Consider the following 27,429-nt stretch of genomic DNA (forward strand, 5'->3'; position numbering starts at 1 on the left):
AATGCGTCTAGGCAGGCTCCACTGGCTGGAGAGGCCTGAGGAAAACACTGCTGAGGTACTAGTACCATCTTTGTCATGGGTTTGAAGTTAAGCCACAGTGGATGAGAGAGGTAACCTCATGAGCCTGTAGCCAGGTCATAGTCACCCTGCACCAGAACCCAGCAGGTACTGCTACTTGATGGGAACACTTACCACACAGTTCTCAGATATGGCCACTCTTCAGCTTTGATTGGTTCTGGTACTGACTGATAGACTGCTTCTCTTGGGGGTCCTCATTAGGTTGGGACTCTACTTTTAACTTTGTGCTCGGCATGTTGGGTCCTGTCACCATCTAGGTTTTGTATGGTCCTTTTGGTCTTCGTGATGAGAGGCTGAAGGATGGGGTATGGTTGGGGTCCTGCAGATGAAGAAGAGGACAATGTAGATGGCTTCCAGTGTTCAAAGGCTCTTAGTCATTTGGAAGTTACCCTAGTGAGGATTAGCCTGCTTGCCATTGTGTGTACAGATGGTTGAGAAGAAAGCAGGTATCTGATGTTCCCATGATGACTGATCACAATTCTCCACTATTTGGGACAAATCCTATTGAAAAGAACAATGACAGGTGATCGGAGCTGAAATTATATCCTGAGCCCTTGTCTATTGTTACTATGTATGCCATGTGTCACTATGTATGCTATGTGTTACTGTGTATGCTATGTGTTACTGTGTATGCTATGTGTTACTATGTATGCTATGTGTTACTATGTATGCTATGTGTTACTATGTGTACTATGTGTTACTATGTATGCTACGTGTTACTATGTATGCTATGTGTTACTATGTATGCTACGTGTTACTATGTATGCTACGTGTTACTATGTATGCTATGTGTTACTATTCATACTATGTGCTACATAGTATACTATGTCCCTGGTCTAGGGACAGAGCCAATGATGGGGCCAAATAACCACAGAAACAAGATACAATACCACTGTCTCCCCAGGGGCTGAGGAGATGACTCTGTCGGTTTACCACTTGTATAAGTGTGAAGGTTTGGGTTTGATCCACAGAACTTATATTTGAAAATGTAGGCATAGTGGCTTGGAGATAAAACAGTGTATCCTTGGGGCTCACTGGACAGCCAGCTTGCCTACTTAATAAGTTCTAAGAGACTGAGCCAAAATACAAGGTGGGGAGCTCCCAAGGACAATTTTTTTTTTACCTCTACATGCATACATATAAATATGTACACACACACACACACACACACACACACACACACACACACACATGAGGTATCAGTCTGGAAGGGGCACAGTGTGGAGATGATCAGGAGGACAATGACTCCAGTGTCAGTAACCCTGAAGTCTGATAAAGAGGAACCACACAGAGTGTTACTCCCTTTCCAGGCCTCACCTGTGCATCTACTGGTCTCAAGGAGTCGGAAATCCCTTCCCTCCCGTGAGATGGCACACAGATGAGATGTGTGCTTGTCCTCACCTCTTGCACAGGGTAACTGACAGAACCAGACCTGGCAAGTGAATGCTCTTCCACATCCCTTGTTGCTTGTTGGGGACAAGACAAGGAGTTTCTAGTTTCAGATTGACGTGAACAGAAAGATGAGCTTCCAAAAGGAAATGAGTCAGAGGCACAGGGTTGGGAAAATTCCTGAAGACCAACGACTGACTGCTGATGGCCCCAGGACAGCTGGGAAGCCGTGGGTTGCTGTTGGCACTGGCTTTGCCAACACCTTCCAACAGGTCCTGTTTGCATAGATTCACATCTGCTAAGCTGTACTTCAATGTGAAAGCACCCAGCTCAAAATCAGAGCTGAGTCCTCTTACAGTCCTTGTGTGACACTGTCATTTGTAGGTGTTCCACAAGAGGGCTGCTTTTGGTTAAGCTGTCAGAAACAAGAGAGCTGTTTCCTGGTTTGCCCAGATTTTGCTGCCCCCCCCCCCCAGTCACATGATCCCAAGAGACATTGTGCAAGCCCAGCTTAGGGCCTTCCACTCCACTGAGTGCCGGCTGCTTGCCTTCCCCTTATTTACCTGTAGAAGGAGAATTCACTTAAGAATAGTTACTCTTGAAGGAAAATTCTCCCATTAAGTGGTTTTAACTACACAGATAAGGAGGAAAGGAGGTATATTGAGCTCTTACTTTTCACAGGACAAGGTGGTTTTATTCTTTGAAGACAACTTTGTGCTTGAAAGGCCCCACAACTTTGGTAAATAACAGTGATCATCTCTGAAACAACAGAGCAATTAAAACCAGGAAGCTTCCTGGTTCTGCTGACAAAGACGCAAGTGCCCCAGGTGAAGGTTTAAGGTTTATGTCCTCTGACTGTAGAGAAAGAGTGCCTCCTACAGCCCTGGCTGCAGCCACTTTACCCCATAAGTATCCTGTGATTTGCACACACAGATTCTCTCTTTGTGGCCGTATGGACTGTGACAGTTCTGTCAAGAGCCATGACTTGGTTCTTACAGATATTGAGCTGCTGGAGTCACCCAGGAAGACCGTGGTGTTCAGCGGCCACACACTGACCATAGAAAGGCAAGGGAGGTGAACTTCCAGAAGCCCATGTTCTCAGAGCTAATGCTTGATACACATTGTCTCCTCACCTGCTTCTCAAGTAGCTCTTGGACCAGGGATCGTGAGCTCCCAGGATACGAGGTTGAGTTTCCTTCCTTGACTTGGAACAAGTGAGAATAAGTTAGAACAAGACTCTACTGTCTTAATCACTAAATCTTCGGGGCTGAGGTCAGCAGAACTGCTTCCGAGATTGTTCTGCCAACTGTTTACTCTGGGACACCCGGGGGACATAACTACTCCGTAATGGATTTCTGCTCATTGTTTGAAAGTTTCTAAGAGGCTTCCCACTCCAGGCTTATATCAGCCTCAGCACAGTTTCTGAGAATCTCCCACAGGGCCCTTAATAGGGAAGGTCCAAGTACACAGGTTGGCTGGAAAGCAGAGACCTGGTGTCCATTGGAATAGACCCAGCATTCAGCTGCCTACACGTGCCCTTTCACCCGACTAGCTGGGCCCAGCCTTCTGCAGAGAAGCACCAGGCAGAGATTTAGAAGAGATCTGAACACAGGGGTTGTGAAAGTGAGAAGGGTGAGTGCCCAGAGAGTCAGGTGTAAGCAATAACTTCCTGGTGAGCTCAGCTTTGATCCTGGCAGACATCTGCTTGTTAACAACTTCAGGTCAAGTCCCCGAGACCATCAGAATCAGAAAAGAGACAAGCTCTTATCAGTTGGGGTATCACTGTAATTAAGGTTGAAGAGGTTAAACCCCAGCCTCCAGCATCTGAAAGGACCTGCAGGGGTGAATGTGATACACAAGGTGTCCAGGCAGGCACAGTGAAGGAAGGGAGGGTAGCCGGGATGGGACCTGCACAGCAGCCTGGACCAGGGCGTGTTAAAATTTCCATTCTGAGAAATTTCCCAGAGTTCCAGAACTTTCCAGAGAAATTTTTACATGAGTTGGAGTATACATGACCATAAAATAGTACATAAATCAAACATTTACAATAAATCACAAAGGCATCCATTTAAAAACAATTCATATATATATATATATATATATATATATATATATATATATATATATATATATATGTGACATTTCTTAAAGATAAAAGCTAATTTGAATAATAATGAGGTGTCTTTATTTATTTTTTTTTTTTTTACAAAAAAATTTAAATCTTGGTTTTGACACTTCAGGACATAGAAAATCTACAGTGTTTTTCCAGACTTAATTGGGACTTTAATCTTAGAATCTGAGAATATCATTTTTACCAGTACTTTGTACAAAGTGCCAGAAGAATGTTCAAGGTCACTTCAGAACACGTTGGAATTTCTGTCCAAATTTCAATCCCTAATTCATTGAACAATTTTTTTTTTTTTAATATAAAGCTGAAACCATAAACTCGGCCAACAAGTTTTAGAAATCACTCTAATATAGCACAGCTCAAAGACCTCATAAATTTGCGCCCACACGCTGTGGTGGACAGGCTCTAGAATCACCCGTGGGAGAGCAGTCCCTGGGCATACCTGTGAGGGATTATCTAAATTAGCTTAGCTGAGACTGGAACCCTCACCTTTGCCATGGTTTGTACAGGTCTCTGGGACTGGGCTCTTGACTGCGTATGAAAGAGAAAGTAAGCATTCATCTTTTTCTGCTTCTTGACCTCAGATGCCAGGTGACCAGTACTCCATGATCCTGACACCATGGTTTACCTGCCATGCTGGGTTGTATCCTCAAACCAGAATAAGTCCTTTCTTCCTTAGGTTGCTTTTGTCAGGGTATTTCTACCACAGTTATGGAAAACATAACTCTCTGCAATCCAATGAATGAAGGCCAGGGGATATTAAGTCTTTGTTTTTTATAATCAGACCACCCTGTTTCTGTTAGAGCATAAAACTACATGTGCACAGTAAAAACAACAACACAGAGCATTTAATAACACAATAGTCTCAGGTCTAAGCAGAAGAATTCCAGGCAGTGCTGTTGTGTACTGTGCGAGCGTGCACAGGGCAAAGTGAATACACAGTCTTCAGGACTAAGGTCACAGTAAAGTCTGCAGTTAAGTCACAAGCCAGCTCCACCGGAAGCCCCTTGGATTCACTGAGTGTTTGATTTTGAATTAAATTTTCAGTGTTATATGTTCAGAAATCTTAGACTGTTGCCAAATTTCACAAGATGAACATTTGGTTATGTAATCCTGCATGGAGTTGTGACCCCTAGTCTAGGAAGCTGGGATGGGGAGAAGATCCCCAAGGAGACCTTTGTGTGTGTGTGTGTGTGTGTGTGTGTGTGTGTGTGTGTAATATGTATGCTCCCATAGGTCTAAAGCTCTGGGAACCCAGACTTGGCCAGACTCATGTGAACAGCATCATACACAGTCATTTAGCCCTGCATCTGCTTCCCACAGTACATGAAGGGTTTCAGGGAAGAACCCCAACTAGAAGACAGAGCTCAGGGCTGGGGCTACATCAGGAGAACCGGATGTCTTGGAGTGCATGAAGCAGAGCAATTGCAGTCCAGTTGGGAAAGTATTTCCGAGTAAGTGTGAAGGTACATTGCAAAGAACCCTGGGATAAGACGGAGGTAGCATTGTCTTGTCGCACTCTTCCCAGTATCTATCAGGAAATCACGGAGGACATTTGAAGTTAAAATGACTTATTTTCTTTCTTTGAAAAAAATGTAAATGAAAACAATGTCAGCATTTAAAAGGGACTTTAGGAAGCAAAGCCACCTTCCGGTGCCTTTAAAGGAAGTGGGTAAGTAAAGAAAATTAAAATGTGCATTTTTTAAACATGTTTATTTTATTTTATATGTATGGGCATTTTGTCTGCATACGACATGTGTGCCTGTCAGAAGAGGGTGTGTAAGCCCCTGGAACTGGTGTTTCTGATGGTTATGAGCTGGAAACTGAACCTGGATCTTCAGTACTTTTAACTCCTGAGTTGTCTCTAACCCATAAAATGTACACTTTTTTTTTTTTTTTTTTTTTTTTGGAGACAGGCTCTCTTTAAGTAGTCTTGACTGACTTGGACCTCATTGTCTAACCCAAGTGAACTTCAACCATGTGTTGAATGTCTTGTCTCTGTCTCTGGAATCCTGGGACTATAGGGTTGTGCCACCATCCCAGGATTAAAATCCTCACTTTTCCTCCACAACCCCTCTGCCCCTTGCCATCTCCAGTAATTAGGAAAGCTGGCCCCAAGGCCATGAGGGCAGGTGAACCTGACTCTGACACTCACACAGCTGAGCTTCCCCTGGGGGTGGGGCACAGGAGTGCTGCCCTGCCACTCCTTTACTTTGACATGGAGTGAGGCAGGGGCAGGGCCCTACAGATACCTGTGGCAGAGTCATGAGAGAGAGAGCTGTTCTGCCCCTTGTCTGCTACAGAACATGGGAGAATGAATGGGTCATAGGTCTTTCTGGACAGGGCAGCACAGTGGAGTTGGCTCTGGAGGTGTGTGTGTGTGTGTGTGTGTGTGTGTGTGTGTTAGGAAGGATAGGAGAGAGGGAGAGCTGACTCTCTCACCTGCTAAGGGTGACATTGGGTGGCTCAGCCAGAGCTTTGCTGGAGTGCTCACCCTGGTGGTGAAGAGAAAGGGGAGCCTGCAGCTTAGCCTCTACCTAGGCCCACATCCGGGCTTTAATTTGGCCTACCCTAAAATCTACACCATCTGTGAACTGTTGGGATGCATGTAAAGGCCAGCCCTGCTGATCCAAAGTGGCAAGATTTCCACAACACAGGACAATAACAGGATGATCAAGAGGATCTGTGGCGGCAAGGAGTCCACAGTGAGGTTGACGCAGAAACCAGAGACCCCAAACCAGGCCAAATGACCCAAAGCAATGAACATTTGCAAGTGAGATGTGTGGACAGAGGGACACACTGTGGGACACTGTGACACACTACAGCTTCCAGGATGAGAGGTTCTCTATGCTTTGTTGTGTGTGTGTGTGTGTGTGTGTGTGTGTGTTATTGGGGAGGGGTTCAAGGGCGGAGGGTGGATACAGCAGACCAGGGAGAAGAATGGGACTGGGGTACATGATGTGGAACTCACAAAGAATCAACATAAAAGTTTTAAAAGAAATGTTCACTTTTGTCAGAAAATTTTCTCCTGAGTTTGAAAAAACCAGAAGCAGAGTATGTACTCTGTAAAACGAAATCAGGTTACAAAAGACCAATCTGAGCATCCTTAAGAAAGAGAAATGATGAGAAGAGCCTCAAGACACAGAGAAGGGAAGCCCAGCTGGGTCCTGCGTTCCAGAGTGAGTGGGAGCACGAGAGGAACGTGAGCAGAGGGAAGATGTTGTCAGTGGGGGTGCTGCACAGCAGGCCACTGAGAAGTCCCAGGGTAGGAACGCCCCATCAGCAGACTGGCCCATTTGCTTCCATCCAGTGTGCCTCCACGCATTTGGTGAAAAGAAAACCGATATTTATAAGAGACTGAGCTAGATGAAACCCTTCTGTCCCCAAAGTGTTTCTGACAGAATGGCCAGGGCTACTTAACTCAGGGCCCTACTGTGAACACCTGTGTGACAATCCTCAGAGCCACTGGAGAGATGGCATGTGAATTCAGATTCCAGTGAGTGCAGGCATGTAGAGAGAGAGAGAGAGAGAGAGAGAGAGAGAGAGAAAGAGAGAGAGAGAGAGAGAGGGAGGGAGGGAGGGAGGGAGGGAGGGAGGGAGAGAAAGAGAGAGAGACAGAGAGAGACAGAGAGAGACAGAGACAGAGAGAGAGAGAGAGGGAGGGAGGGAGGGAGGGAGGGAGGGAGAGAGAGAGAGAGAGAGAGAGAGCCCACACCTTGAAAGCCACGGGAAGGGAGCTGGAGGGAGGATACCAACTTCGAGAATGCACTGGTTTGGCTTTTGCAATGCTTGTTTCCTGTCTTTTCTTAGTTTTAAGTGGGGGTTTCACAGAAGTGTCTTGTCATCTCTAAGGTAAAGACAACAACCATTTCTGTTCATGGACGACAAGCTATGCCATGTGGCCTGGCACAGATGTTTATAACTGTTGGAGGAAGTTTATTCAAATTGCAGTTTTATTCTCCTGTACAATAAAAGGTGAGTCTCTCTACCATCTACTTTTTACCTACTGGTCATCTTTCCACCTACTTTCTGCCTGTCTGATTATCTATCTATCTATCTATCTATCTATCTATCTATCTATCTATCATCTATCAACTGCCATCTATCACATATCATAAATCTACCCATCCATCACTTATCTCACTAAAGCTAAACTTATCTGTTTATTCTTCATATGTCTATCTATATATATTAATAGTTGGTAATTGTTCATAAATGTGCCCATTCTGCAGGAAGCGAGGTATAGTCTGAAGCCAAATATAAAACAAAGAATAATTTCTGGTGGCATTGTGTCAAGTCTACCTACGGAAACAGGCCTACTGATTGCAGAAGCCTGGCAGGCTGACATACTTACAACGTTTGATCCAGCAGTCTAAAAACAAGCAGATAAGCACAGGTATATGCTCCACAGGCAAACACTTGCATACAGTATCAATTAGAGATACTGGTGTGCTTCAGATTTGGTGGTTGAGATACATGGAGGGAATTCTAGAAGCTTGTGAAGGTCTGTGGTCAGGCCAATGCAGCAGCAGGCTCAAAGGGAGCAGGACTTGAGGCTGGGAATGAACATGGGTCACATGAGAGTGGTTAAGCAACCATGGTTTAGTAAGCAGGTGCATGGAGCAGCCACTAGAGGCAAGACTGGGCAGGCAGCAGAAAGATCATTCACCTGGGCTGTGGTTTTGTTTCAGCTCCATCTTGTTCTGAGGGTCTTCAGTACCTACCTTACAGTGACTCATGCTTTTAAAGCTAACTTATTTAATTTAAGGCTTATGTTATTAACTTTGTTTTACAGTAAAACATGCTCACTGTAACAACTGACAGAACTTAAATGTAGATGAAGAAGCTCCACAGCCACTAGTCTCTGCTGCTCTTCTGTGCCTGGCCCTTCTTTGAATGCATGGAGAGAGGCTCCTTGGGTCCAGGACTGAGGGGAGAGCGAAAATCGCATCCTCATTGTCAGTGTAGTGAATCGACTTTAAGAAAGTGAGGGCAGATGATGCCATTGCTGTGTTAGAGAGATGGGGAGGGTAGCTGGCAGGTGAAAACTAGCCTAGCAGTCTCACATCTGAAGACAGAGCGAAGCAGGAATGTGACACACTAAACACCCAAACCACATCTAAAACTGTGCAAGAACATCTAGACTTCTGTGAAGGAAGCTTGGATTGAATCTTAGAGATATCTGCATAAAACCCCTGAATTGTGTTTTTCTTAATACTATACTTCTATGTATTTAATTTTAGTTTCTATATGCTTACCAACACGGGCTGCCCTATTTCATCTTTTTCCATCAAAATGTATTGCCATAGGAAAAAAATCTTGCAAATTATTAAAGACTAAAATATTAGCTACATTTTTGGACAGTCCAGTAGTCTTTTTTGGTTAACTAATGCAGCTGCCAGACATTCAGATGTTCAGATTTTGTGTGCGATAAGTTGCAGGTGTGCACAGCATAGGGAAGACACACTACCTCATCAGGGCATAGCTCTGGGAGGCTTGTGTGTTTCTTCACAATAATAGCAAGCATCAAGGTATTGTAACAAAGAGAGACATGCATAGGCCTTGTTTTTGACTTGTTTCTTAGCCTGGTTTCTCACTGGTGCCTTCAACAAACAATTTAAGGCTTTCCTTGCGATTTTCAATACTATTAGACACATCTGTTGATGAATCCACATATAGGTATGCACATATATATTTTATATAAGACACTTTAATCCCCTCTATTTGAGGCAAGGTTACTTTTCTTGGGAATATATGCACTAGATTATCTAAACACATCACATGCACTACTACAGGCTCAAAGGCGTACACACACACACACACACACACACACACACACACACACACACACACACATACATAAGAGAGAGATGGGAAGGACTTTATTCAAACAGGACCTTAGGACCTGCAGGGGAAAGAAGTTGACTTTTGCAGTGCAGGCTTTGTGTAGACATCTGGAAGCAGCCAGCATCCTAGGAACATGGATGTGAGAAGTAGCCTCTGTGTAGGGTGGCTGGTCATCTCTTAATAGAGAAGCCAAGCTGACCATCTTAAACTGGAAGCCTCCATTCCTTGACTCATCATTTTTCCTATTCAGTTTCCAGATGAGGAGTCACCAAGGCAGTCTCCTGGTTCAGCATCATGGAAGCTGTTTTGTGTGGAACTTTTGTCGCTATGTCAAAGAACAGGTGAAGAGCTGCCTGTATAAGAGCATGCCTCTATGCCTCATTGTTCCAACCAGTGACACCAGGCACATTGGAACCTCTTCAGGGAACCTCTTTTCTTTGAGCTTGGACTTTTCTTCTCAGCCCCTCTTTTCCTTTGCATGAACTTGGGCTCAAAGATAACACAACTAGAAATAAAAGAGGCAGCATTCAAAGAAAGGGGTTTAACCCCAGGGCAGTGCAGTTCATTGTCCCCTACTCCTCTGTTTTATCTTTAGTTAGCTCAGCCCACCCCGCTTCAACCTCGAGAACAAGTCTACAAGCATCAAGAGAGGCCAGGTCTGCCTCAGCTCTTGCATCCCAGTTCGGTGTGACAGTGAATTTACGACTGCACACAGGATGGCCAAGCACTGCAGAAGAACAGCAGTGGGGGTCCACAGAATTCCCAGCACTCGGTCTCAAACTCTGGAGCTGACCAAGACCATAGGGAGAGAAGTGGTTTGTCATACTGCAATATGGCTGAGCTGAAAGCCAGTCTCCTGGTGCTGCCCAGCTTTCCAACGCCTCCTGAGTCACTTCCTTTTAGAGGTGATTTGGAGCAGGAAGAGAGATGGGGAGCTCCTGCGGGCCGGCCGGCTGTCACCTTGAATACGGTGATCGCCTTCCACCTGGCTCTGCAGGAGAACTGGAACAGACAGACTCTCGTCTAGGGCAGCTACAAAGTCAAGTCCCCTCGCCAACTCATCGCAGGCTCAAGCCTGGGTGTGGACATTCCTGTGCCCAGGACTGTTACAGACCTTGGGAAGGTCCTCAGGACTCTAGAATCTAGAATGAGGGTCATTTTAGTGTTCACCTCTGTATGAGCAGCAGGGTCAGGGAGGTCTTGAGATAGATTTGTGGGTAAGGATCTGATTTCCATCGTCAGCACAGTAGGGAAGACAGCTCTCCACAAGCCTGACACCCCAGACTTTTGTGCTTCCAAGATCCTCATGGCACAGTTCTGGGTGATGCCACGCCATGAAGACATGAGTTTTCCATGGCATGTGTGGTTCAGTGCCCACTGCTGGTGTCATCCCAATTCTACCTCAGAGGTCAGTTAGCAGAACTGAGAAGCCACATCTCTGTGTGGTGTCAGCCTATATAACTCTTTTGGTGTCTGTGTCTTATGAATGGTGCTAGAATCTTCCCTGGCTATAACATATTTCTTATTTTTCTTTCAAAATACAAAACAAACAACAATCAAAAAAGAAAAAAATACCTATAACAAAGTAGATTATCCTCTTCACCATTTCAGCAAAATGAACCTCAAGCAATGTGGTTGTCTTAAGAAAAGTTGTGTCCCTTGATGCCCTTTTGTTTTCTAAACAGCAGAAAGTCAAAGCTCTCTGGGAAGCCCTCTCCTCAGTAGCTGCGAGGCACATTCTCAGGGTTGGAGGGTGGGGTGCATGTGCACACAGCCTTCTGAGGGCTGTGTCTTCATACATACCTTCAAACCTCAGTGAACATCCGGTGCCTGAATCAGGGACCTTAAGAAGAGGAAAAAGAAGGATGTACAGAAAGGCCCAGTGTGGCCAAGGTCAAGGCTGAACTTGAAGACCAGTTGTCTGGACGACTTCTACTCCTAAGGCAGCAACAGTGGGGGTTTCAGGTTGTGAGGAGCATAGTGTTCCTCCCCAAAGCATCTTGGAACTTCAATAGCCTGCCGCCCCTCCTGTTCCCTTCCCAGGCCGCCCCTACCATCCATCGCTCACTGCCCACCAGGTCAGGCAGAACCCCACCACTTTGCAGGTGGGGCTGAGCTGCTGCCAGGGCAGAGACGGATGGCATATTTATTAGCTTGTCAAAGCCTCCCCTGTTTGTGGAAGACTCCCCCAGCTAAACACAACAGTCCTCTTCCCATTGGCTGCTTCTAGGCCCCTGGTTGAGAGTCTCAGCAAAGCGCTTGATGAGGCATAAAATGATGATTAATTAATTTACTGCTCAGTTGATCATCATGCTGCGCGGTTTATGGTTTTCCCAGCGGTCAGCCCTGGCTCTTCAGTGCCCAGCCATGGCTGCCTTTGCTTTGACCTGATCTGGGAGACGCTTGGGCTGGGAAGGAGATGGAGCTGGAGGGAAGGCTCCAGGGACCCAGGCCATGGGTGCAAGTCACGGTTGACAGAGCCCTAGCAGCTGGTCGTTAATCAAGGCATACTTGCCCTGGGAATGTGGCCAGAGTCCATGGTGCTGGAGACAGCCATTTCTTCCTCTGCCTGATCATAGAACTGCTTCTTGGTGAGCTACCTTGGGCCTTCAGAAAGTGAAGGCAGCTCTCTACTATGACAGGAAATGCCAGGCAGAGGGAACAGAAGAGCTGCTTTTCTTCCCACAGCGGCAGTACCAGGGCTCCGCTCTGCTCAGAGCAGAGGTCAGGAGCAAATTATTCCTTACGTGCTCAAATCAGGAAGGTCCACAAAGAAGTGCCCAGTGGAGAGGGCAGCCCTACCCTTGTTCAGTCTTAACTGCAGCATCTAAGTGTTCCCAGTTGTTGGGTTTTAAGAGTTCTGCGGTTTGATTTCAGTAAAAGTTTAAGTGAGAGCGCATATCTGCACTCCAGATGGCCAGGAAGAGCAGGCTGACAGAGCAGAAAACGTTACCTAGTGTGTGGAAGCAGAAGGGCTCTCTCCTGATGGGTTCTGCTGGACATGTGCTAGGAATCAGAGCTCTTCTGTCTCAGAATTCTGCATGTGCAGTGCATAGCGGCATTTGATGGTGGTGCTGGAATGTCACGGCATGCACTGAGGAGCAATGGGCCCCTGCACTTCTCCAGGTTGGAAATACTAGGAGGTTTGGAGCTTCAGTTCCCTTGAGATATGGGGTTGCAGCCAGGGTATCTGAAATGTGTGGTCTCCCTACCCTCAACCAGGGAGTATTGTCTCCTTGGATTCAACCACACTGCTACCATGTATTTGGCTCTCCATTGTTGTCAGGGTACCCTTCTGCTTCTGAGCCCTGGAAGCCAGGTTGGGGAAGCCAGGAAGTCTTGCAGATTGGCTGCTTCCTTGCTTTTACCCTCATTGCCCTGTTACACCTCCTGTCTCACCCCTGCCCCATCCCAGCACCTGCCCCACCCCTGCCCCATCCTTTCGCAGCCCTTACAGTCTACTTCATACAGCAAAGAGGAGGCTCCATGTAAACTACAGACTAAGATGGTCCAGTCATCAGACTGGAGTTGTACACAGACCCCTTGCATTGCTGCTCTCTCAGAGGACATGCAACTTGCCTAGTTGGTATCTGTGGACAGACAGCCATTGTGAACAACCACTCATGGCCCAGGGGATACCAGACACCAGGGACAGTGGGCTGCTCAGCTAGAAAAGGACTCGGACAAAGAATGATGCTCAGCTGAAGCAAGTGGTTAAGGACCTGCAACAGTGTTCTTTATGGCTTGCTGTGACCTGTTGGGGCCAGATGTTCCGTGCTTCTGCGGGGCGTGTGTGGCAGGGTCTGGGAGTCTACCAGTAGGCTTCTATCTTGGAACCTTGACATGGTCACTTGTCTGATCTACCATCCAACTCGATCCTCTGACATGGCAGAGATCAGAAGGACCTTGACATGAGGAGGACTACAGGTTATACCTGTATATAGGCCCCATGACATCAATGGCTAAAACATGTATCTCTTCCATATAGGCCCTGTGACATTTATAGCTAAAGCATGTAAAGGCCTCTAGAGACACACTCCATCTATAACAGAAATACTCTTGTTAGGGTTTTCCTTAGAAAAGGGGTTTCTGAGGACCAGGATGGGAGCCTGCCAGAGAGGCAGAGGCCCTGGATGAATTCCACACGAGCCTTCTTTCTGCGGAAGCTCCAAGGCAGCTCCAGGACAAGGATCACATCTCTTCACCTTTTGACCCCATTAGAGCAGGACTACTGTTTTGGTCTCTGCTGGTAGCTTTCCACCATCCTTATAGGGGCAGAGCTGTAGTGTGAAGCTGGCAAGGTAGGTTCCAACCATACCACTCTTGAGAGACTCTCAGCCATCCAGGTGCAGAGATTCTTTTGTGTTCTGCATTAGAAAATGACACCCTTGGAGTGGATTATCTGAAGCTACCTTGTTGTCCCCTCTACCGATCTGCTCAAACCCAGTCTTACATCTTACAGATCTTGTTACCAACCTGAAAGGATCCCTTTGTCCCCCAGGTACCTTGTCCAAGAGATCATGTGTTGTGGGGTCACTGTGAAGAGCTATGTTTGATTTTTGAACATGTGATGTCCAGCAAAGATTGTTGCAACAGATGCAAACCACTACAGAAATCACAAACACTCAAAATGCAGAGCCGTGGAACCCAGCTGATGCATATACAAAGCACTCCTGCACCTGAGGCTGAGGGTACATTGTGGAAGAGGGGGCAGAAAGACTGTAAGAGCCAGAGGATCAGGGAGCTCAACACTGTGCCTCCTAGTAATGTCACAATCTATGCCCATAAAATGATTACCTCACTGTGAGATACATAGGAACTACACCAATGGATATACCAAACTGACCCCCCCCCCAAAAAAAGCCCACTACAGGCAACTGAGGAAAGCTGGGAATGAGAGAGGTGGTCTTCTCCAGGGAAGAGCACACCAATTGGTTTTCCAGTGCAAAACAGTCCTAAAAACATAAATGCATGTAGCATTATATGTCCTGAAAGGCTGTATTTAAAAATATATGCATATATATGTGCATGCAAAAAACAGTTTAAAAAGAAGAGGTCATGAATTTGAAAGAGATGAAGGAGGGGTACGTGGGAAGGTTTTAAAGGAGGGGGAAAAGGGAGAAATGTTATAATTAAATTATAACTCAAGAAAAAAAGAAAACTACCTTAGCATCATAGTAGCTCATATCTGTGTTTGTAGCACTTGGAAGGCAGAAGCAGGGGACTTCTATGACTTTGAGGGCAGCCTGGGATCTACGGTAAGTTTCTTGCCATCCTGATCTTGTCCTGGGAATGGCAGCCTGTGCTAACAGATGATGAAAAGGCTCACATTTCGCACCACAGCTTGGGAATCCCATGCAATTCACAGTTTCGTGAGTATTTCTTTCCTACTGACTGCCAGCCCCTTGCCCAGGATGTTCAAGCTAACACTCACCAACCACAGCTCTCCCAGCTGAGGCCATGTGAACAGGAGTTCAGATCCGCAAACCCACCTTAAAGACAGGCATGGCAGGCTGTCATTCATTCTAGTCCCTGGGAACTAGAGAACGGGAGTCTCTAAGGACAGGATGACACACACCAGTCCGACCCAAGGAGTAAGCTCTGTGGTCGACTAAGAGACCCTGTCTCAATATGTGGAATGGAACACAATTGAGGAACAGGTGTCATGAATTTATGCTTACACACTCGCAAACCCCAACGCATGTGAGCATGCATACACACAGGCACTACACCATACACACATGTACAGAAGCATATGCCATGGATCTTGGACTCCTCTGGAGTATCTCCAAGTCATTCTGTCATTTCTAAAACTTTCTTGGTTCTCCTCTCTCCTCCCAATGTCAGCAGAGGCTATGATGCCAAGTCAGCCACATGCACCCTCTGAATCACTAAAGGCTGTGTCTTTTCCTCTACTTCCACTTTGACTTATGGAGACAGTCACTGGTTTCTTTCCCTAGCGATGTGGAAGCCTCAAGATGGAATTGTGTTTCTTAGAATGAATGCTGAGCAGCCACACAAGGAGAAGGTGGTGAAAGTGATGAGATGTAGAGTCTTCAGAGACAAATCTGTGACAGAAGAAATAGGTCATTGCACAGGGAAGCTTCATGGTCAGACTTGAGTGGTCTGGTCTGGGTACTCCTTGCTGCAGGAGTGTCTGGGTGGGGTGGCTAAAGGCCAGGAGGACTTCTGCCAGATTGCATCTTAGGGTGAACAGATATTTGCATCCTACCTTCCTGGCTTCTGGGAGCTCTTATGGAGGTACCCTCTGCCATGTACAAAGCAACTGTGGTATTTAAGGACTTATTCCTTCTGTCAGAAACATGGCCGCACCCATCTTTCCCATTGAGTCACTCTATGTATAGTACAAAAGATATGTTTAAAAACAAACAAACAAACAAACAAACACAAAATGAAGCCAAAGAACTGACAATATATCAAGGACACAGAGTTGTAGTACACACAACTTAGAAACACGTGCAGGGACTGAGTATAGTCACTGGTTTCACCTTATGTTTTCAGCAACCTTAACTCTGAATCTCTCCCTACCTCACAGCCACAGCCTCCACTTCAGATGGCATTGAAGACCTTCCCAAGCCCAGAGGAGTCAGAAGATAGCAGTGTCTCCCTGGGAAGAACACCAAGCACGTGGTGTGGAAGGAGTGTGTAGGTGAGCTAGAGTGATAGCAAGGGGATTCGGAGGCACAGATCATGTCAAAGAGGACCTATGTTTATGTCACCTGGTGTGACACTGACTGCTCTCTTGGGTTCATTAGAGGGGATCGATAGCTCCCTTGACCTGTGTTGATCCAACCACCTTTATCTTGAGATGGGCTTTGGGGTAAATTTACTATCAGTATCTTCTCTGTCTCATAGAGATGTGAAGCCCCTCTCCACCCCATCCCGCACATCCCTGCCTCCCCCCATTGATGCAGACTTAGGTGTGCCAGGGAAGAAAATGGCCTCCTTGTACGATCAGAGCCAACAAATAAATAAATAAATAAATAAAAATACAAGGTGCAGTAGACACTGGGCCTGCACTCCCCCCTTAACAAGGAGTATTGATAGGCAACTGGTGTTGCTATGGATTTTTACTTTGTCTGTTCATGGCTCTATGAAGCAGTCCACTGGCTTGTAACGGGCAGGTAAACAAGGGTAAAACAACTCCATGTTTTCTCTAGTGAGAAACAAAGCAGCCAGTCTGAATCTGCAGCGGGCGGGGACTGGTGATGCAAACTGCCGCAGCTTGAGCCGGAGTGTATTCAGATGGCTCCAAGGAATACAGATGGCTCTTCACATGAGGGCGCATCCCATCCATTTGCAAAGAGTTGGGATAATCAGTTAATGACTGGCGTTCAGTTTTAGAGCAGATACTCTACACGTGGGGTGATTTCTGCAAACATCACTAGCAACATTTTGAGGTCCAGGTACAACTTGTGGGGTGTACCCTGTTTTACATACATGGAAGAGCGGCTTACTTACTGTTGGTTTCAGACAGGGCTCTGGTAATGTTCCAGTTTCATTATATGTGCTGCCGAAGTGAGCACGTGGGCTCTAGTGATAATCATGGTCCAAGCCGGGCCCAATGATGCATGTCTCAATCTGGAAGTGTCTTTCAGGAAAGGCTGTCTGTCCTTCCTTTACCTTTTTCTGGACCCTGTGATGGTAAGCTTAACTCACCTTTTAAGGTGAGCCAAGGTAACTTGCAGAAATTTCTTTCTCCATCTTGGATTCATCTTCAGGACTGTTTCAGGATGTGAGGAAGGGGTACTGCCTGCTCCTGAACCCTGCTCTAGGGCACCAGGAGGAGACAGTTCTCTGCGCTCTCTCTCTCTCTCTCTCTCTCTCTCTCTCTCTCTCTCTCTCTCTCTCTCTCTCTCTCTCTCTCTCTCTCTCTCTCTCTCTCTCCTTGCCTTCTCCTGATATCTTCTAAGTAGTGGCAGAGTTGAGACACCATCGCTTCCCCACAGACTCCTCACCATTTTTATGTCTTCATCTCTGACAAGGAATCACAACCTTGAAGAGGAATCTTAGGCCAGAGGATCCAAGACACAGGATCCCAGACTGCAGTCAGTCAGCTTCTTCTAACACTTGTGTTTTTCTAGTCAGACTGCCACACGCTTGCTGTTAGCCTGTTCAGACACACAGCAAGTAGCCAGTCACTGTCCTATGCATGTTGAATTCTGGCCACCACTGGACTCCTCCGTGCAATGGAGAGGAAATGTCCATTTTCAGTTTTACTGTCCTATATGTGGTGGATATGCATGGGTACACTTCACCTTCAATAGCTCCCTAATTACGGTGACGGCCCATGACGCTAACAGCTTGATCAGAATGTTGAGCTGCAATATCTCCCTCCATAGGAAACTGTGCAAGTAGGGGACTTCGCCTGAGGTCTTTAAATGACTCCACATGCAAGGCTCTTGACCACAGGACAAGCTGCAGGTTTCTGTTCCCTGCAAACAGAGTAAATTCTACCCCATCAATCCCAGTCTTCATTCCCCCCATGCTGAATGCTAAAAGGGTACCTTGCTCAAGCAGGGGACATTTTTTCCTTCAGAAGGCTCAGGGAAATCACTGCTCAGTATGTAACAACCTGGCAGTGGGAAACTGCCATTTTCGTTCCTAGGCAGGCTCATGTTTGACCGGTGTGGCTTTGCTGACCCCACTGTCAGCATTGAGCAATTACCCTTGGAGAGGAGATTGCTTCCTGCTTCTCAAGCCATGGCATGTTACGATCAATCGAAAGTTTACTTGATCAGACTTCCATGGTGTCCCTGGGCTTAGGTTCAAACACTCACTATAGGTTACCAAGCCAAGCAGTGGGGGCCCCCCAGAAAAGAGGGAATCAGGAAAGAAGAAATCATTATGAACCTAACTCTGATGACCTTGGAGAGGGCTTCACCTGTGGCTTCAGGTCTTTACCTCTCTTCTTGAGAAGAGAATAAAAGGGACTGCTCAGGGAAAGAAATCAATAAGCAGAGAGGAAAGGCCTGCCTTCAGCTCCAGGAGTATGATGGTGCCTGGATGGGGCAGAGGAACTCAGCTGTGGGCTGCAAGGTCCCATGAGCAGTTCTGTTGGGTATGCCTCTTGTAATGTCAGGCAAGAGAATAGTGCCACACAAGCTGTGAGGACTTAGAACTACTTGGGTCTCATCTTTTTAACATGGTCACGCCTGAATTAGTGGGGCACTTGGTTCCTCTTAGCAGAGCACTTCCAATTCAGGACCTCTCTACCAAGGTGCTCAGAATGACCAGTGTATGAAAACATACCATGTAAATATGCAAACACTCTAACTCAGTTCTGGTCCTTGTACATGCAATGGCTGCACACACTTCTTGTAAGCATGGTTTTGTTCCTTTATATCTCCAGGCTGCTCAGAGTACTGACTCCAATGGTGTATTAGGAGGGTCAAGTGATGTTAACACAGGTCAAGGGTTTGGCTGCATGTACAGAGCAGAACACAAGCCCAGGAAGCCCACATGTAAACTGATCCTCCTTTGGTTATCAACCCTGTACTTCAGCTGGACTTTGGACTCCATTTACTGAGATCTGACCTTTTTCTGTAAGAAGAAACCAGAGCCTAGGGTCTAGAAAGCCACACAATGTGCTCACACTGGATGGCAGGTGTCACTTGGAGAAAAACTAGCTTCACCAACAATCTGTGTTCAAGGTGAATTTCGCACAACCTGTGGAGGGGAAAAAAAGTCCTACTGTCTCAGTGAGAAGTGGCAGTGATTAAGCAAACAGACCCCAGATGAGTCACCTGCACCACAGGCTCAGTCTGCATGCGTATCTCTGCATCTTTGGGAGACCTGGAGGAGCAGGTGTGGAGAGCCCCCCTCCAGCCACCTTCTGCACTGCCACAGAGTCTGGCTATGCTGCTTACAGCCACTTGGATGCCTTCTAAGTATGTTTCCTTCCGGCTGGCACAGGACTGACTGGAGCAGACAGGGCACTGTGGGGAGGGAGAGAGGCTGGCTTCTGAAGCCTTATGGTGAGCTTTGCTTTCCAAAAGATTTACATTCTTGTTCAACAAGCACATAAACACCCAGTTTGCCTTGTGTTTGTGATTACGGCTGGAACTCGGGTGCAGAGCTTGCATTGTGCCAGCAGAGTCCCACTGGGTCAGTGTGTGTGTGTGTGTGTGTGTGTGTGTGTGTGTGTGTGTGTGTGTGTGTAAGTGTGTGTGTGTGTGTGTAAGTATGTTTGTTTGTGTGTGTGTGTGTGTGTGTGTGTGTGTGTGTGTGTGTGTAAAAGGCTTCTCACCAAGATGTCTGCCAAGGCAGACCCCATCTAAGCGGAGACTGTGGTAAGTTTGCAGAAGGTCCTGGTAATCATTTGCCCCACTCTAGGATTTGCTTCTTAAGTTTTGAATAGCCTTTGAGGTAAGTAAATGAAGCAGTTGAGACAGGTGTGTAGTCTCAGCTCTAAGCAAGAAAAGGACATCAGAGAAAGTTTCTAAGGGCAGAAGGAGCCACTCCTTGTCCTAATATCCTAAGACATGTGGAACATCTGCCTTCAGCATCTGTGCTGAATGCCTGCCTGCGAGGTTGCCCTTAGTTCCCTCCCTGTGATCCTCCTCCCCATTCATTCCTTGGCAATAAGAACCAGGGAGGAGAACAGGTTGCACCTTCAAAGCCTCATGTCCCCTTTAATGTGTTGTGTGGTTCTTCAAAGTGTGCTAGTGTTTCTCATTCATCAGAGAAGTGACCAAACACATAGCAAGAGACAACAGAGATTACACTCTGGCCCCTGCAGTGGGGCAGCCCCTGAATCAGGTCAGATGAAAGAAGGTAGGTCGAGGGGGCTGACACCCAGAGTTTAGACTGTAGGTGTATACACTGAAACTACAGCAGAGTTGAGACCAGGAGCCCCCTCAGAGACCTCTAGAATATTGCTGTGCTGTCTTAGTGAAACCGATTTGCTCACTCCCTGCCTGAGGCGGAGTGGGCTTCATGGACTCCACCTGGGTCTGTTATTTGTGGTGTGGTTGGCATTCTTAGGTAGGCATGGGAGGAGCTAGGGTTTTTTAAAACCATGCCCTGTCACACCAGTTATTCTTGTTGTTAAATAAAGCACTTCAAGTAAATACCAGGGAGGGAATGTTTGCTGTCAATGCACACATGGTACAAAATACTGGTGTAAGTAACAGGGAAAGAGTTCTTTGAAGTCAAGAAGCCCAAGCAGGCTTCATCAACATTTTATAAAGATGTCATTTACATATTCTGCATACAATCTGCAAGATTAAACTGTCTTCCAGAGCGCTACTACTCTCATGGTGCTCGGCAGATGTCTTAATGAGTGACTAGAAAGAAAAACCAGAAATCCTAGATGCTGTGGAAAGAGAGCCCCTGTCTCTTGCATTTCTAGGGAGATTTCAGACTGAAGAAACATTCCTATTTTAAATTTATAAGTAGTTATGTCCTTTATCATTTCTTTTTCCTTTTGAGACAGAGTCTTTCTACACAGCCCTGGCTGTTCTGGAACTGTGTAGACTAGGTTGGCCTGGAATTCACAGATATCCACCTACCTCAGCCTCCCATACACTGGTAATAAAAGTTGTGTGCCAATATGCCCCACTCATCAGGGACTTATTTTTATGAATCAGACAAATGCTCTAGCTGGGTAGAATGAAAACAGGGTGCCAAGTTCAGGACTCTGGGATTCTCATCAAGCATTTTGAATCTAAGTTGCCCCGTCTGTCCTTCCCACAGCTCTCCTACATAGAAGCTGCTGATGTGTTGGCCTCTGGTACTTCAGGATCACTTGGTAATTAAATCTATATCATTTGCTGTGAGCGGTTAGGATAAATTGAAAGCATCCAGGCAGACTAACTGATAGGGATGGTGGAAAAGTTGGGAGCATACATGGGGCAGTCCAGTCACTGCATCTGAGAGGCTCTGAGAATAGCAGACACCAGTGCAAATGTTAAGGGCAACAGTTTTCCAGTAACTATCGGACTGGTGCATGTCTAATTGGGGCTGGATCTGTTTAACTCCCCCAGTGAAGTAATGAAGGAAGAGGAAAATAACTAGGTCAGCTTGAGATTGCTATATGTTTAGTCTCTCATGGCATAACCATTAAGGATAATCCCCATTATTTGTGTTTGAGTAATTTTACCATCAATCCCTTGAAATCACAATGGTCAGCTATGCAGAGTGAAAGTTAAGAATGACCTGACATATTGCTCGAACTTGTCCACTGTGAAAGGGATTGCAGGGGGTGGGGTAGGTTTCACCTAAGTGTTCTCTTGTTTCCTCCCGTTTATTCTGCAGCTATGGTGTCATGTGTGATTATATTTTATGAGACACTAATTACCAGCAGAACAGCTTTTCTAAGCATGCACAGGTGAGCTCAACACTGAGGTAAATGCATCTAGGCCTGTTAATGAGCTCCTCTATAGCTTGATTGGCTCCTAGCTTGACTGCATAGTGTGGACTTGGAAGAGCCATTGTCCTCATCAGGCCCTGCCATAACCAACACTGCCCTTAGATTCTCTGCTCAGCAGAAGGGTGGTACCAATCCCATGTACTGGCCTAAAGCACTAAGTACTTTGCCAAGCCATGCACCTGCTAAAGGGCAGGACTTGAAGGAGGTGTGTCTTCTACTGTGACTGTTGGTGATCTCTGTAGTAAAAAGGAAGGGTGGATACTGACAGTCAGAACTCTTCACTGAGGCTGAAACAACCTCCCCGAAATAGATCAGAAATTCAGTCTATCCAGGCAGGTGATGGCTCTTCTTGACCCCAGAATTCAAATTGGTACCTGAAGACTGTGCTTTCCTACCATCAGCCTACAGGGATTTCTCTCATGTGCTAGCACATGTCTTGGTGATGTGTCACTTAGCTATGGCATCTAAGTGACAAAGGAGAAGGCATCATACTTGATCCTGTCCCCGAGAATCTCATATGCCTGCCTTCTGATGACCCAGTCACAAGGGTGTGTCCTCACCTACAGGAAACACAGAGCAGGTTTATCCATTCTGAGAGGCAACAGTGCTTGTATATGCACGACTGCTGTTGAGTTCACTTTCAGCACTCACTCCGATGGATAAAAACCAAGTTGAATTTGTTTGCTTTGTGCAATAACTCTCAGGTGGCATAGATAGTTTGCAGGGAGGAGGAGAAAGTGTGGACACCACACAGGTGGTTTGGGAACTCGGAAAGAGGTAGCTTGCGGCAGGAGGTGGAGGATGCCGCCCCCTACCTGGCTTCCAGAGACTGAGCTTAGTGCTGTCTATACAGCTGGTGTATGGTCAGTGGTATCCTTCAAGAGTTTCTCTTGTAATATTTTCTAGCTGTGTCTCATGGAAAGGACTCCAGTGACACTTGGTGGCTTAATTGGAACAACACCCATGGCTTAGGCCTGATCTGTTCTTAACTGAACTTAGTACATTTGTTTCTGATCTTCATGAGAACATGTTTCCTACGCATAATCACCACCACAGAGGGGAAAAAAGGAGTGACTTTGAGTCCTTGGGATGTGGAGAGAAACTGTTTCTTGAGACCTAGGAACCAGTGAAAGCTGTTGTCACTATGTCCTGGCAGCCATTTCTGCCCCATCGCCTTCTCTGGAGCAGGTTCACCTTTCAGGGTTCTCCACAGGCTCATGCTGTGAGCTTCTTCAGGCCTAGTCTTCTTCCAAGTTCATATTTACTCTTTGCTGAGCCTCATCTGCAGGCTACAGCTACTGATGAAGAGTACTTTTTTTGCTGGTACCCATCCAGCATCATCTATGTCTCGATTAAAATTCTCATCTTCTTGGGACCTCTCACTTTCCCCATGTGGCAGGGTGATCATCCTGTGCAAACCGGCACCATCATCATGCAGGTTGGTTCTGCCTCCAACTACCAAACTGTGGCTCTGTCTCTTACCCATCCCCCATTCCTTACTCTAGACCACCCTTCTAGGTGCTTGTGGCTCTTTTTCTTTCCTGAGGGTTTCTCCTGGCTCAGCAAGTCTGGCCATTCATCAATGAAGGTCTCTTTTTAGACTAGAGTTTTGAATACGATTAGAAATCTTTTCTCAAACAGAACCTACCAACAAAAGAGCATCAGTGGGATTGATGTAGGTCCCCTGTACATAGGTAACAGCTGTGCAGCTTGGTCTTCATGTGAGACTCCTAACAGAAGGAACAGGGACAGGGGCTGTCTCTGACTCTGTTGCCTTTGGGACTCTTTCCTCCTACTAGGCTGCCTCTTCTAGCCTCAATAGGAGGAGGTGTGCCTACTCTTCTGCAACTTGACATGCCAAGACTATTTGACATTCATAGGAAGCCTCCCCTTTCTGAGGAGAAAGGGATCAGGTGTGGACAAGGGAGATGAAAGGGGAGGAGAGGAACTGGAAGAAGAGGAAAGGGAAGGAAGCTCCAGGATGTAAAGTTAATTAATTAGTTAATTAAAAACGATAAAATTAGTATTGGTGGTATCAGCTTTACCTATTCTCCATTTAGAAGTATCCTGTAGAAACTTCAAGAGGCTACAGGACCCCATCACACCATTCGAAAGAGTCATAAACTATATGTAATCTTTGCCACCCTCTTGTTGGCTCACCTTTTGTCCCCACAGACCCCCGTGCATTTGCTCAGAACAGACCAGTTTGCTCTCACTCTGTCCACAAAGAGAGAGATGACCCTCACTACACGGAGGAACAGAATGTGCAGTAACAAGCATTCCCTGGGAACTTCCCAGAGCCCTCCTGGCTTAGAAGACCATTCAGTTCTGGAGATACCTGGTACAACAGGAGGACTATAGCCAGCCACGGTGACATCTGTACCTACCTGTGGGTGACACACACATTTAATAGAAACAATTCTGCCCACCACAGGGAGTCTCTTGGTCCTGGGGTTGGCATTTGAGCACATGTTCACATTCTAGCAGGGAGTTATGGGAGACAACTACCCCCTGACATGGATCATAAGGAGTTTTGCTATGAAAGATTCCAGAAATCTGTTATGGTTGACATGCCCAGCACATAGGGCCATGGGACAAGGGTGAGCCAAGAGGAGGGAAAGCAGTGTACACGGCCCTATGAAGAGTGTTGAGCTGTGCTGTGCATGTTGTGAGTGACAGGCATACGAGACTATAGCACAGGATGTTCTAGATGACTAATAACTGTTTCCAGGAGATTGCTGAAGTTGAGATTTCAGCCACTATAGTTTCATTTCTGATGGTGTGATAAGATATCACGAAACAGTTGGTATATGCTTGGCCCAGGGAGAGGCACTATTATAAGGTGTAGCCTTGTTGGAGTAGGTGTGTCACTGTGGGTGTGGGCTTTAAGACCCTCATCCTAGTTGCCTGGAAGCCAGTCTTCTCCTATCAGCCTCTAGATGAAGTTGTAGAACTCTCAGCTCCTCCTGCACTATGCCTACCTGAATGCTGCCATGCTCCCACCTTGATGACAATGGACTCTGAACCTCTGATCCTGTAAGCCAGTCCCAATTAAATGTTGTCCTTATAAGAATTGCCTTGGTCACAGTGTCTGTTCACAAAAGTAAAATGGTAAGATGTGACATAAATCAACTTAGTGGAGAAAAGGGTTTACATGAGTTTATAATTCTCAAATATGGCCCATCATTGCGGAAAAGCCAAGGTAGGAACTTCAAGCAGTTAATTACATCACATCTACAGTCAAGAGCAAAGAGAAATGAATGTGTGCATGCTGTCTTCTGTGCACTTTAATTTCCTCTCTGTTGTACAGTTTAGGACCCCCTGCCTAGGGAACAGTGCTGCCCACAGTGGGCCAGGTCTTCTCACATTAACTAAGATAGTCCTTCATGAATAACTCCACAGTCCAATCCAATGTAGGAATCCCTCACTGAGGGTCTCTTCCCAGGCGACTCTAGATTGTGTAGCATTGACAAAGCCAACCATCTCATCCCATTACTCAAAACAGTATCATACAACATGAAATGTGTAAACCTGGAAACTACAGTATTCATTGCTCCTCTGCAGTTTGCTAAGGTCCAGCTATGCCTGAAAATCCAAGACAGGTGCCCTTTCTTTCCTGTGACATCTTAGGCCCTAGTCCATCATCCTTATAGAGAAGTGCTTTGGGCTAGTTCCTTACCTGCTGCATGTACTCAAAGGGTCTCTGAGGGTGGGAGTTTAGTTCTCAAGGACCCTCACCAACCAATTTATCAGCTGAAATATTAGCTCCTGACATCTCAGATGCAGACTATGTTCCAGCTACTGTTTCGTGTGTTTGTTTTTCCTCGGTTTTCCTAGTTCTTGGCTTGGCTTAGAGCTAGCAAGTCCTCAGTTGCCACATTCAGACGGTTTATTAGATTTATTCACCTGTAACTGATCAACAGCTTCTTCTTAGGAAGGGTGGGGCAAGGCACATGGCATGCCTTGGGGCAGAGGGTGATGACTAAGTAGTATAAGTGATCCACTGGGGGTTTCCTTTCCATAACCTTCTGGATCCTTCAACCACCACAGCCAACATCTGCCACATTACTGTAGAATGGGCCTTTCCCCTCAACTAAACCTCTGGCTTACAGTCTTTCAGGCAAAAATACTTTTCTTTGGTATAACCACAGACTGTACTGGAAGCACATGCCATGTGTCATATTGATAAGTAAGTTTGAATTTTTTCCAGTTTGTCATTTTTTTTCTTTTTAGATGATATTTTACTTTATAACCTAAGCTTGTCAGAGCTATACCAGGCTTTTCTGGACCTCATGAAAATCCATCCTACCTCACGTGGTGGGATGATGGGTATGAACTGACCCTCCTGGCCAATCACTTCTATTCCTTAAGGATGTAGTCATCTCAATTCAGGACTTTATTCTTGGTCATGGCAAGAGGCATTACTTAACTTCTGAAATCTGCTGTCCTGCTCAAATTCTCCAGAGATACACGTTGGAGTGAAGGCTTTCCCATGGTAGCTGCCAATGAATGCTGCTGCATAGAGGAGCCGAGGAAGGTGGGAAGTAGTGTGGGGCAGTGCCCACAAAGCATCACCCCTCCCATAGGTCTGTGGAGACACATGGTACATCTCAGTGCATCTCAGGTTCTGCCATCACAGGTGAGGGAGCTGGGCTTCCTGCCCCATCTCAGTGTGCTGGTGCATTCCGAGTCTGGAGTCACTTGGACAAAGCCGTCAAATAAAGGAACTAATTCCTCAACATGTGATTCAGATGTGCTCAGTCAAATGAAATTTTGGCTTAGAATTTTTTTTAAATTTATTTTTGATAGGGTTTTTTTTTTAATCTAAGCCTATAGGAGGTGCCTCTAGTTTCTTTAGAGACTCTGTTATGTTGTTGTGAAGTTTTTCTAAAAACTGTCCTACAAGAAGATGATTTTACTAAAACAGACACATGAGAAGATGTTTTATAAAGAACAGACACCTGGTGTTTTTCTGGAGTCAGCCAAAAAAATGACATATGATGTCTTGCTAAAGTGGGTGCTTAAGAAATCACTTTTTTAATGTTTAAAAAGGATATAAAATATAGCCCAACAGACAATAGACAATGTGGGATGGTATTGTTTCACCTTGCCATTCTTTACTGATGCTGGCATTGGTCTTTGATGATGATGCTAGTGGTACTGATGCATCCCACTGTTCTTTATTGCTCATCATTTGTTGTGACTTCATAGAGAAACAGACTAAAGAAAGAAAGAAAGAAAGAAGAAAAGAAAGAAAGAAAAAAAGAAAGAAAGAAACAAAGAAGAAAAAAGACAAACTTTTGGTGGTGTTCCAGGGATTTTTGCCACTTCAGGCCAATCAGAAAACCTATGGTTTCTTGTATATCGACCTGCTGTTACTGATTTGTAAATGGTGCTTACCAATGGCGCTTACAAAAAAAGCTGCCTCTCCTTATTCATATAAGCTAAACTGCTGATCTCCGGAAAACACAGATTAAATTCACTCCAGAAAATATTTTTTTTAAAACAGGTCCACATCCTCCTTTGCTCTATTAACCTTTCCTTTCCACTATCTTTGATAAGTAGTGGACTAAAAGAGACATCAAAACCCTGA

This window comes from Micromys minutus, assembly GCF_963924665.1.
Source record: "Micromys minutus genome assembly, chromosome: 20".
In the NCBI taxonomy this organism is placed as follows: Eukaryota; Metazoa; Chordata; class Mammalia; order Rodentia; family Muridae; genus Micromys; species Micromys minutus.